The 9,448-nt window shown below is 44.3% G+C and overlaps 1 long non-coding RNA gene across 2 annotated transcripts in view; it reads left to right on the top strand.

Moving 5' to 3' along the window:
- The first annotated feature begins 843 nt into the window (after window positions 1–843).
- LOC129619902 (uncharacterized) overlaps window positions 844–9,448 on the top strand; it is a 35,674-nt gene continuing 27,069 nt past the window's right edge. For both annotated transcript variants that reach the window (XR_008698274.1, XR_008698273.1), the window contains exon 1: window positions 844–1,002. This is a non-coding gene — a long non-coding RNA (uncharacterized LOC129619902). The remainder of the gene's footprint in view (window positions 1,003–9,448) is intronic.

Below are 9,448 nucleotides of genomic sequence, written 5' to 3'. Positions count from 1 at the left end.
TGGCTTACGTTTTATCCCTAGCTTGAGAGAGGAAATCTGTTTGAGGATTGAGCAGCAACACAGGCCTCACTGTGAAATGAGTAATTGCTGGGTTTACAGTGAGATGCTGTTGTCATCTCCGCTGGACTTCCATGAAAAACTGATCTAGCTCATGTGACTATATGGGGACTACTGACGATGGGGGGAAAGACCCATCGTCTTCTGGTCCCATATGCCAATATGTCAGAAGGACCCATCAGTAAATGTTACTGTGCAACTGACTGCCCATGAGCCCCTGGACTATACTGTGTGAAGAAGAATAGGCTGACTTCTGGACACACAAGTCCAACTAGTGGGATTAACTCTTTTTTTCTTTGGAAAGACCTAATGGGTCCACCCCTAATGTCACTCAACATGGAGTGGCAGACTGTTTGAACCTATGACCCCTGCAGTAGAAATGCAGAGTCCTAATACCTGGACTGCCAGGGAATTCCCAACAATAGTGTTTCTTTTTGACCCAGACCCACTCCTCCCCATGGGGGTGGCTCTGGGTTTGTGAAAACCAGGGGTGACCTCTCTGTATTGTATTTGTGGTATCTGGTTGCAGTGCCTTCTGCATACCTGACCCAGGGGATCGTGTGGAAGAGGGATGGACCAAGATTGTAAGGGTTGTGCAGGGTGTCTAGGGGTGGAGTGTATGATCAGGCCACCCAAGATGGATGTTCTCTTGTTCTCTGTGCATCCCCTACCCAACCAGGTCCTGTTTCGCTTATATCCCACTCACGTGACTGACCTTCCTCCATCCAGGCCTCAGCTGGTGATTGTTCTTATCAAAGGGGCTGTGAGGTGCATGCCCCTCTGCTGGTTTCCCTGCTAACGAATGAGCCCACCTGTTGTCAGTTCCCTTATAACTGGTAATTGCTCCTTCCCCATCCCCAGGAGGGAGCAAAGACTGACACTGTGTCCTGCCTGCCATCCACTGCATAAGTTGGGTGGTCTCTCCAGGACCTTGCTTCAGAATGTGTAAGTTCCCCATCTGTTAACCACTGATGCCTCTGTTGTTGATTCTGGGTTCTTTCTTTGGTTTTGAAGTTGGGCAAATGCAAACCTTGTAAGGCTGAGGGGCGCAGCCCAGCATTTTGTAATTCAATTTTTAAGTTTTTGAGGATCTGCCTTGCTATTTTTCCACAGTGGTTGTATCATTTTACATTTTCAATAATAGTGGAGAAGGGTTCCAATTTCTCTATTTCCTTATCAACACTGGTTAAATTTTTTCTCCATCTAATTGGTGTGAGGTGGTATCATTGTGGTTTTAATGTGCATTTCTCTAGTGATTAGTGAGAAGAAGGCAATGGCACCCCACTCCAGTACTCTTGCCTGGAAAATCCCGTGGATGGAGGAGCCTGGTAGGCTACAGTCCATTGGGTCGCTAAGAGTTGGAGACGACTGAGCGGAGCGACTTCACTTTTACTTTTCACTTTCATTCATTGGAGAAGGAAATGGCAACCCACTCCAGTGTTCTTGCCTGGAGAATCCCAGGGGCAGAGGAGCCTGGTTGGCTGCCATCTATGGGGTCGCACAGAGTTGGACATGACTGAAGTGACTTAGCAGCAGCAGCAGCGATTAGTGATGTTGAGCATATTTTCATGTGACCATTGTCTACTTGCATATCTTTTTTTTTTGAGACATATTTCCTTTTTGGGGCTCATCTATCTATCTCCATTGTATGGTCAGGCCACTCAAGATGGCTGCTCCCTTACTCTCTGTACATCCCCTGCCCAACCAGGGCCTGCTTCATCTGTGTCTTCTGCACCTGACTGACTTTCCTGTGTCCTTGCCTCAGGCTTCAACTGGTGATTGATCTGATCTAAGGGGTGGTGAGGGGCATTGCCCATCTACTGGTTTCCCTGGTAACTAATGAGCCCACCTGATGTCAATTTCCTTATAAGTGCTAATCTTTTTTTTTTTTTTCTGGGAGCAGAGACTGTTGCCAAGTCCTGCCCAATGTTCAGAACCTTGTTTCAGACTTGTGAGCTCCTCTGTACATTAAACCATTGAAGTCTCTGTTGCTGACTCTGGGCTCTTTCTTTGGTTTTGAAGCTAGGCAAGTACAGGGCTTGCAGGCCTTTAGGGTACAGCCCAACACTCTTTTTTAAATCAGGTTGGTTTCATTTGTTTTTGAGTTTTACGAGTTCTTGATATGTTGTGAATATTAATACTTTATCAGATATATAATTTGAAAATATTTTCTCTCATATTCTGTGGGTTGCCTTTTTACTGCTAATGCATGTGTGCTTAGCTGTGTCAGACTCTTTGCAACCCCATGAGACCGTAGCCTATCAGGTGCCCCTGTCCATGGAATTTTCCAGGCAAGAATACTGCAGTGAGTTGCTACTTCCTCCTTCCAGGGATCTTCCCAACCCAGGGATTGAACTTGAATCTCTTGCATTGGCAGGTGGATTCTTTACCACTGCACTAGCTGGGAAGCCCATACTGCTAACACATAGTGTCCTTTTAAAAGATTTTTGTTTGCTTGGCTGTACCTCGTCTTAGTTGCAGCCTGTGGGGTCTGTAGTTGTGGTGTGTGAACTCTTAGTTTTGGCATGTGGGATCTATTTTTCTAACCAGAGATTGAACTCCAGTCCTCTGCATTGGTAGTGCCCAGTCTTAGCCCCTGGACCACTAGAGAAGTCCCATATAGTATCTTTTCATGTGTAACATTTTTATGAAGCTCAATTTGCATTTTTTCTTTTGTTGCCTGTGCCCTTGGTGTCATATCCAAGAAATCATTGCCAAATCCAGTGCAGGACATCTGACTTTTAATTATAGTTGCTACTTCTCTTTCCCTCACTGTCCAGCAGGGTGGACAGTGGACACCAGGTGTCCACCAGGGTGGAGATTTTTCTATCTACTGAATATATATAACACATGTCATTACAGCTTAGGTGTACTGTGCGTTCATGTGTGCTTATGTCACTTCAGTTGTGTCTGACTCTTTGTCACCCCAAGGACAATACAGCCCACTGGGCTCCTCTGTCCATGGGGGTTCTCCAGACAAGAACACTGGAATGGGTTGCCATGCCCTTCTCCAGGGGATCTTCCCAATCCAGGGGTCGAACCCACTTCTCCTGCTTTGCAGGCAGTCTCCTGCATTGGCAGGCAGGTTCTTTATCTTGACCAGCGCGCCAAGAGGAGCTACCAGAGGCCGAGAGGAGCTACCCTATGTCCGAGGTCAGGGGCAGAAGCCGGGAGGACCCCATGCCCGAAGGGTGGCGGCCAAGAGGAGTCACCCCACGTCGGAGGTCAGGGGCAGCGGCCCAGAGTGCCTGACTGCGACGGTGCAGGAATGGCCGAGAGGAGTTACCCAGCATCCGAGGTCGGGGGGGGGGGGCAGCCGGGAGGAGCTACCCCACGCCCCTAAGCCCGAGGCCAGGGGCAGCGGGTGGGAAGAGCTACCCCACGTCCAAGGAGCCATGGCTGTGGGGGTGCAGGAGGGCCTAGAGGAGCTATCCCACGTTGAAGGTCAGGAAGGGCGGTGGTGAGGAGATACCCCTTGTCCAAGGTAAGGAGCAATGGCTGCGCTTTGCTGGAGCAGCTGTGAAGAGATACCCCATGCTCAAGTTAAGAGAAACCCAAATAAGATGGTAGGTGTTGCAAGAGGGCATCAGAGGGCAGACACACTGAAACCATACTCACAGAAAACTAGTCAATCTAATCACACTAGGACCACAGCCTTGTCTAAGTCAATGAAACTAAGCCATGCCCATGGGGCAACCCAAGATGGGCAGGTCATGGTGGAGAGATCTGACAGAATGTGGTCCACTAGAGAAGGGAATGGCAAACCACTTCAGTATTCTTGCCTTGAGAACCCCATGAACAGAAAGAAAAGGCAAAATGATAGGATACTGAAAGAGAAACTCCCCAGGTCAGTAGGTGCTCAGTATGCTACTGGAGATCAGTAGAGAAATAACTCTAGAAAGAATGAAGGGATGGAGCCAAAGCAAAAAGAATACCCAGCTGTGGATGTGACTGGTGATAGAAGCAAGGTCCAATGCTGTAAAGAGCAATATTGGATAGGAACCTGGAATGTCAGGTCCATGAATCAAGGCAAATTGGAAGTGGTCAAACAAGAGATGGCAAGAGTGAATGTCGACATTCTAGGAATCAGCGAACTGAAATGGACTGGAATGGGTGAATTTAACTCAGATGACCATTATGTCTACTACTGCGGGCAGGAATCCCTCAGAAGAAATGGAGTAGCCATCATGGTCAACAAAAGAGTCTGAAATGCAGTACTTGGATGCAATCTCAAAAATGACAGAATGATCTCTGTTCGTTTCCAAGGCAAACCATTCAATACAGTAATCCAAATCTATGCCCCAACCAGTAACACTGAAGAAGCTGAAGTTGAACGGTTCTATGAAGACCTACAAGATCTTTTAGAACTAACACCCAAAAAAGATGTCCTTTTCATTATAGGGGACTGGAATGCAAAAGTAGGGAGTCAAGAAACACCTGGAGTAACAGGCAAATTTGGCCTTGGAATACGGAATGAAGCAGGGCAAAGACTGATAGAGTTTTGCCAAGAAAATGCACTGGTCATAACAAACACCCTCTTCCAACAACACAAGAGAAGACTCTACACATGGACATCACTGGATGGTCAACACTGATATCAGATTGATCATATTCTTTGCAGCCAAAGATGGAGAAGCTCTATACAGTCAACAAAAACAAGACCAGGAGCTGACTGTGGCTCAGACCATGAACTCCTTATTGCCAAATTCAGACTGAAATTGAAGAAAGTAGGGAAAACCACTAGACCATTCAGGTATGACCTAAATCAAATCCCTTATGATTATACAGTGGAAGTGAGAAATAGATTTAAGGGCCTAGATCTGATAGATAGAGTGCCTGATGAGCTATGGAATGAGGTTCATGTCATTGTACAGGAGACAGGGATCAAGACCATCCCCATGGAAAAGAAATGCAAAAAAGCAAAATAGCTGTCTGAGGAGGCCTTACAAATGGCTTTGAAAAGAAGAGAAGCGAAAACCAAAGGAGAAAAGGAAAGATATAAACATCTGAATGCAGAGTTCCAAAGAATAGCAAGAAGAGATAAGAAAGCCTTCTTCAGCAATCAATGCAAAGAAATAGAGGAAAAAAATAGAATGGGAAAGTCTAGAGATATTTTCAAGAAAATTAGAGATACCAAAGGAACATTTCATGCAAAGATGGGCTCGATAAAGGACAGAAATGGTATGGACCTAACAGAAGCAGAAGATATTAAGAAGAGATGGCAAGAATACACAGAAGAACTGTACAAAAAAGATCTTCATGGCCCAGATAATCACGATGGTGTGATCACTGACCTAGAGCCAGACATTCTGGAATGTGAAGTCAAGTGGGCCTTAGAAAGCATCACTACGAACAAAGCTAGTGGAGGTGATAGAATTCCAGTTTAGCTATTCCAAATCCTGGAAGATGATGCTGTGAAAGTGCTGCACTCAATATGCCAGCAAATTTGGAAAACTCAGCAGTGGCCACAGGACTGGAAAAGGTCAGTTTTCATTCCAATCCCAAAGAAAGGCAATGCCAAAGAATGCTCAAACTACTGCACAATTGCACTCATCTCACACGCTAGTAAAGTAATGCTCAAAATTCTCCAAGCCAGGCTTCAGCAATACGTGAACTGTGAACTTTCTGATGTTCAAGCTGGTTTTAGAAAAGGCAGGGGAACCAGAGATCAAATTGCCAACATCCGCTGGATCATGGAAAAAGCAGAGTTCCAGAAAAACATCTATTTCTGCTTTATTGACTATGCCAAAGCCTTTGACCGTGTGGATCACAATAAACTGTGGAAAATTCTTCAAGAGATGGGAATACCAGACCACCTGATCTGCCTCTTGATAAATCTGTATGCAGGTCAGGAAGCAACAGTTAGAACTGGACATGGAACAACAGACTGGTTCCAAATAGGAAAAGGAGTACATCAAGACTGTATATTGTCACCCTGCTTATTTAATTTATATGCAGAGTACATCATGAGAAATGCTGGACTGGAAGAAACACAAGCTGGAATCAAGATTGCTGGGAGAAATATCAATAACCTCAGATATGCAGATGACACCACCCTTATGGCAGAAATTGAAGAGGAACTAAAAAGCGAAGAGGAACTAAAAAGCCTCTTGATGAAAGTGAAAGTGGAGAGTGAAAAAGTTGGCTTAAAGCTCAACATTCAGAAAATGAAGATCATGGCATCCAGTCCCATCACTTCATGGGAAATAGATGGGGAAACAGTGGAAACAGTGTCAGACTTTAATTTTTGGGGCTCCAAAATCACTACAGATGGTGACTGCAGCCATGAAATTAAAAGATGCTTACTCCGTGGAAGGAAAGTTATGACCAACCTAGACAGCATATTCAAAAGCAGAGACATTACTTTGCCAACAAAGGTCCATCTAGTCAAGGCTATGGTTTTTCCTGTGGTCATGTATGGATGTGAGAGTTGGACTGTGAAGAAGGCTGAGTGCCAAAGAATTGATGCTTTTGAAGTGTGGTGTTGGAGAAGACTCTTGAGAGTCCCTTGGACAGCAAGGAGATCCAACCGGTCCATTCTGAAGGAGATCAGCCCTGGGATTTCTTTGGAAGGAATGATGCTAAAGCTGAAACTCCAGTAGTTTGGCCACCTCATGTGAAGAGTTGACTCATTGGAAAAGACTCTGATGCTGGGAGGGATTGGGGGCAAGAGGAGAAGGGGACGACAGAGGATGAGATGGCTGGATGGCATCACTGAGTTGATGGACGTGAGTCTCAGTGAACTCTGGGAGTTGGTGATGGACAGGGAGGTCTGGTGTGCTGTGGTTCATGGGGTCACAAAGAGTCGGACATGACTGAGTGACTGATCTGATCTGATCTGATTCCTCTTTTTAACACCTCATCATTGTTACATCATCTTTATCTGATTTTATGAAAATATTTTTCTTCTGAAGAATCATCCCAGGTATTTTATTACTGTAATTGGTATCTCTTTTTAGCTGTTTTCCAGCATCTCAAAGGCATGTATTTCTGTTCTGATTGCTTATTCATGAATTTGTTAGAATGCACATACAGACTGCATCTCTGTGAACAGTTAGTTATTTTAAATATGTCAGAATTGTCCCTAGAAGATTTCCTAAATAAAAGCTGATTCCAATCAATTTACTTAAATTCATTCTGAATTACTTCAGACTCTGTCTTTAACGCATTCAATATTTATGCAATGCATCCTCATGAGTGTTTTAAATACATTGTTTGGAGACAGGATTGAGGCATTCAAAAATAATTAACACAGTGGGCAAAGATAACAAAATGACAAAACCGAAATAGAAGATGCAAATGTATAGTCATTTTCTGCATGAAAAGTAACAATCAGTTGAGAGTAAGTCTTTCTGGGTTGGAGAGCTACAAACAGCAGCACATATGATGTTTGTGGGTTGCAGCTTTTTAGAGGATGGACAGAAGCCAGGATCATCACTGTGGTATATTTTATGATCTGGGTACAGTTATGCTTCTACAATTGATTAGAATTGTCCATGGAGAATGTTCTCTATTGCAATCCAAGGATTTCTTCAATGTTTCAGTTTCTCCAAAGGCCACTTGAAGGATAATGTGTTTTTAGAGGAGATGTATTTTCAAAAGTATCAGAAAAGAAGATTGATGTTTTACTAAGATGTCTATATTATTCTCATTGCTTCTAATGTACTCTATTAGAAGCCAGTGGCATTTTTCTCTTCCTTATTTCTTTGGCTAGATTTAGGTTTCAGAAGTTGGACAGAATGGTGTAAAAATAGTTACTACTGAAAGAAAAATCAAATATTTGCTTTTAAGAGGAAAGGGTTTAGGTTTTTACAGAATATGCTTAAATTGATTTTCACACTTATACAAGCATGGGAGCAATGATACTCCCAGGGAAATTGGACAGAGTGGGTATTGCGTGCAATATTAAGGGAAGTACACAAAGGTTTTTAAGGAAATTTTAGAACTTACTTGACAATCATTTCACTCTGGGTGCAATATGTCTTGCAACCCAAACACTTAAAAGTGTGAGGTGCCCACAGCTCTTGCTCTCAAAAGCTATTTTGCTTCCAGAATGGTCCTTGTTTCTGCTAATTTGAACATTAGAAACAGCCTTGGGAGGGTTGTAAAGTGGTGAAGCTTGTCCTCAGAAACCAGAGGGGTACAAATGAGGTAGTCAGACTTTTGTGCTGTCAGGGGCTTCTGTCTTACCCTTCACTATCATTCCCAGGAAGCATCCTCAGAAAAGGCCCACTGAAGTAATAACCATTCCCCTCTGTGCGGTGGTGGTTTAGTCGCTCAGTTATGTCTGATTCCAGTAACGCCATGGACTGTAGCCTGCCAGGGTCTTCTGTCCATGGCATTTCCCAGGCAAGAATACTGGAGTGGGTAGCCACTTCCTTCTCTGGGGTATCTTCCTGACCCAGGGATCGAATCCACATCTCCTGCATTGCAGATGGATTATTTACCATAGAGGCACCAGGGAAGCCTTATTCTATGGGTGCTGAGCTATAAATCAAAGTGTGCATGCATTTGCATTTGGAGAGGTGGAAATACTGCAACACAAAGGAATGGAACACAAGCTCATCCCTCTCTGGGCACAAAGATTTGGTATTTTTGGTGGGAGTAGCATGATGAGGCGGAGAAAGCAATGGCAACCAACTCCAGTACTCTTGCCTGGAAAATCCCATGGACGGAGGAGCCTAGTGGGCTGCAGTCCATGGGGTCGCGAAGAGTCAGACACGACTGAGCAACTTCACTTTCACTTTTCACTTTCATGCATTGGAGAAGGAAATGGCAACTCACTCTGGTGTTCTTGCCTGGAGAATCCCAGGGACAGGGGAGCCTGGTGGGCTGCTGTCTATGGGGTCGCACAGAGTCGGACACGACTGAAGTGACTTAGCAGCAGCAGCAGCAGCATGATGAGGTGGGCTCTTAGACTATTGCCTACTGACATATAAAATCCATCCCGAGGAGGAGTTTATTTCTAATTTATTACCTTAGACTTTTATTTACATCTTATTTCCTCTTTAGAGCTCCTTATCACTTTCTAAGCATTTTCACATATTTCATCAAAACTGAGAGAAAAAAAATTGAGAAAACATTTGCTGTGGCACAGTAATGAAGATTGCTGCTTTTCTTACGATGGAGCCAACTACTCTGAGAGGAAGCCTGGGCAGGCATTACCTCTCTTCCTCACCTCTGTAGGTGAGGAAATGAGAGCTGAAGAGAGCTGATCAGATGTATTGTCCTAAAATCTTCCACTATGGAGCTGGATCACCAAATATAATACAGGGGTAAGAGATCATGAGAGGAGAATAACCACCAAAACCCCAAAGCTGCTTCTCTTGATACAGCAAGCCTAGCTTTTCTAATGCGTATCTATTCCTTCTCTGGTAAAACTATGTTGTGA

The sequence above is a fragment of the Bubalus kerabau genome, chromosome 9 (assembly GCF_029407905.1).
Source record: "Bubalus kerabau isolate K-KA32 ecotype Philippines breed swamp buffalo chromosome 9, PCC_UOA_SB_1v2, whole genome shotgun sequence".
In the NCBI taxonomy this organism is placed as follows: domain Eukaryota; kingdom Metazoa; phylum Chordata; class Mammalia; order Artiodactyla; family Bovidae; genus Bubalus; species Bubalus kerabau.
The sequence above is the reverse complement of the archived record's forward strand: the minus strand, read 5'-3'. Positions and strand labels throughout refer to the sequence as shown.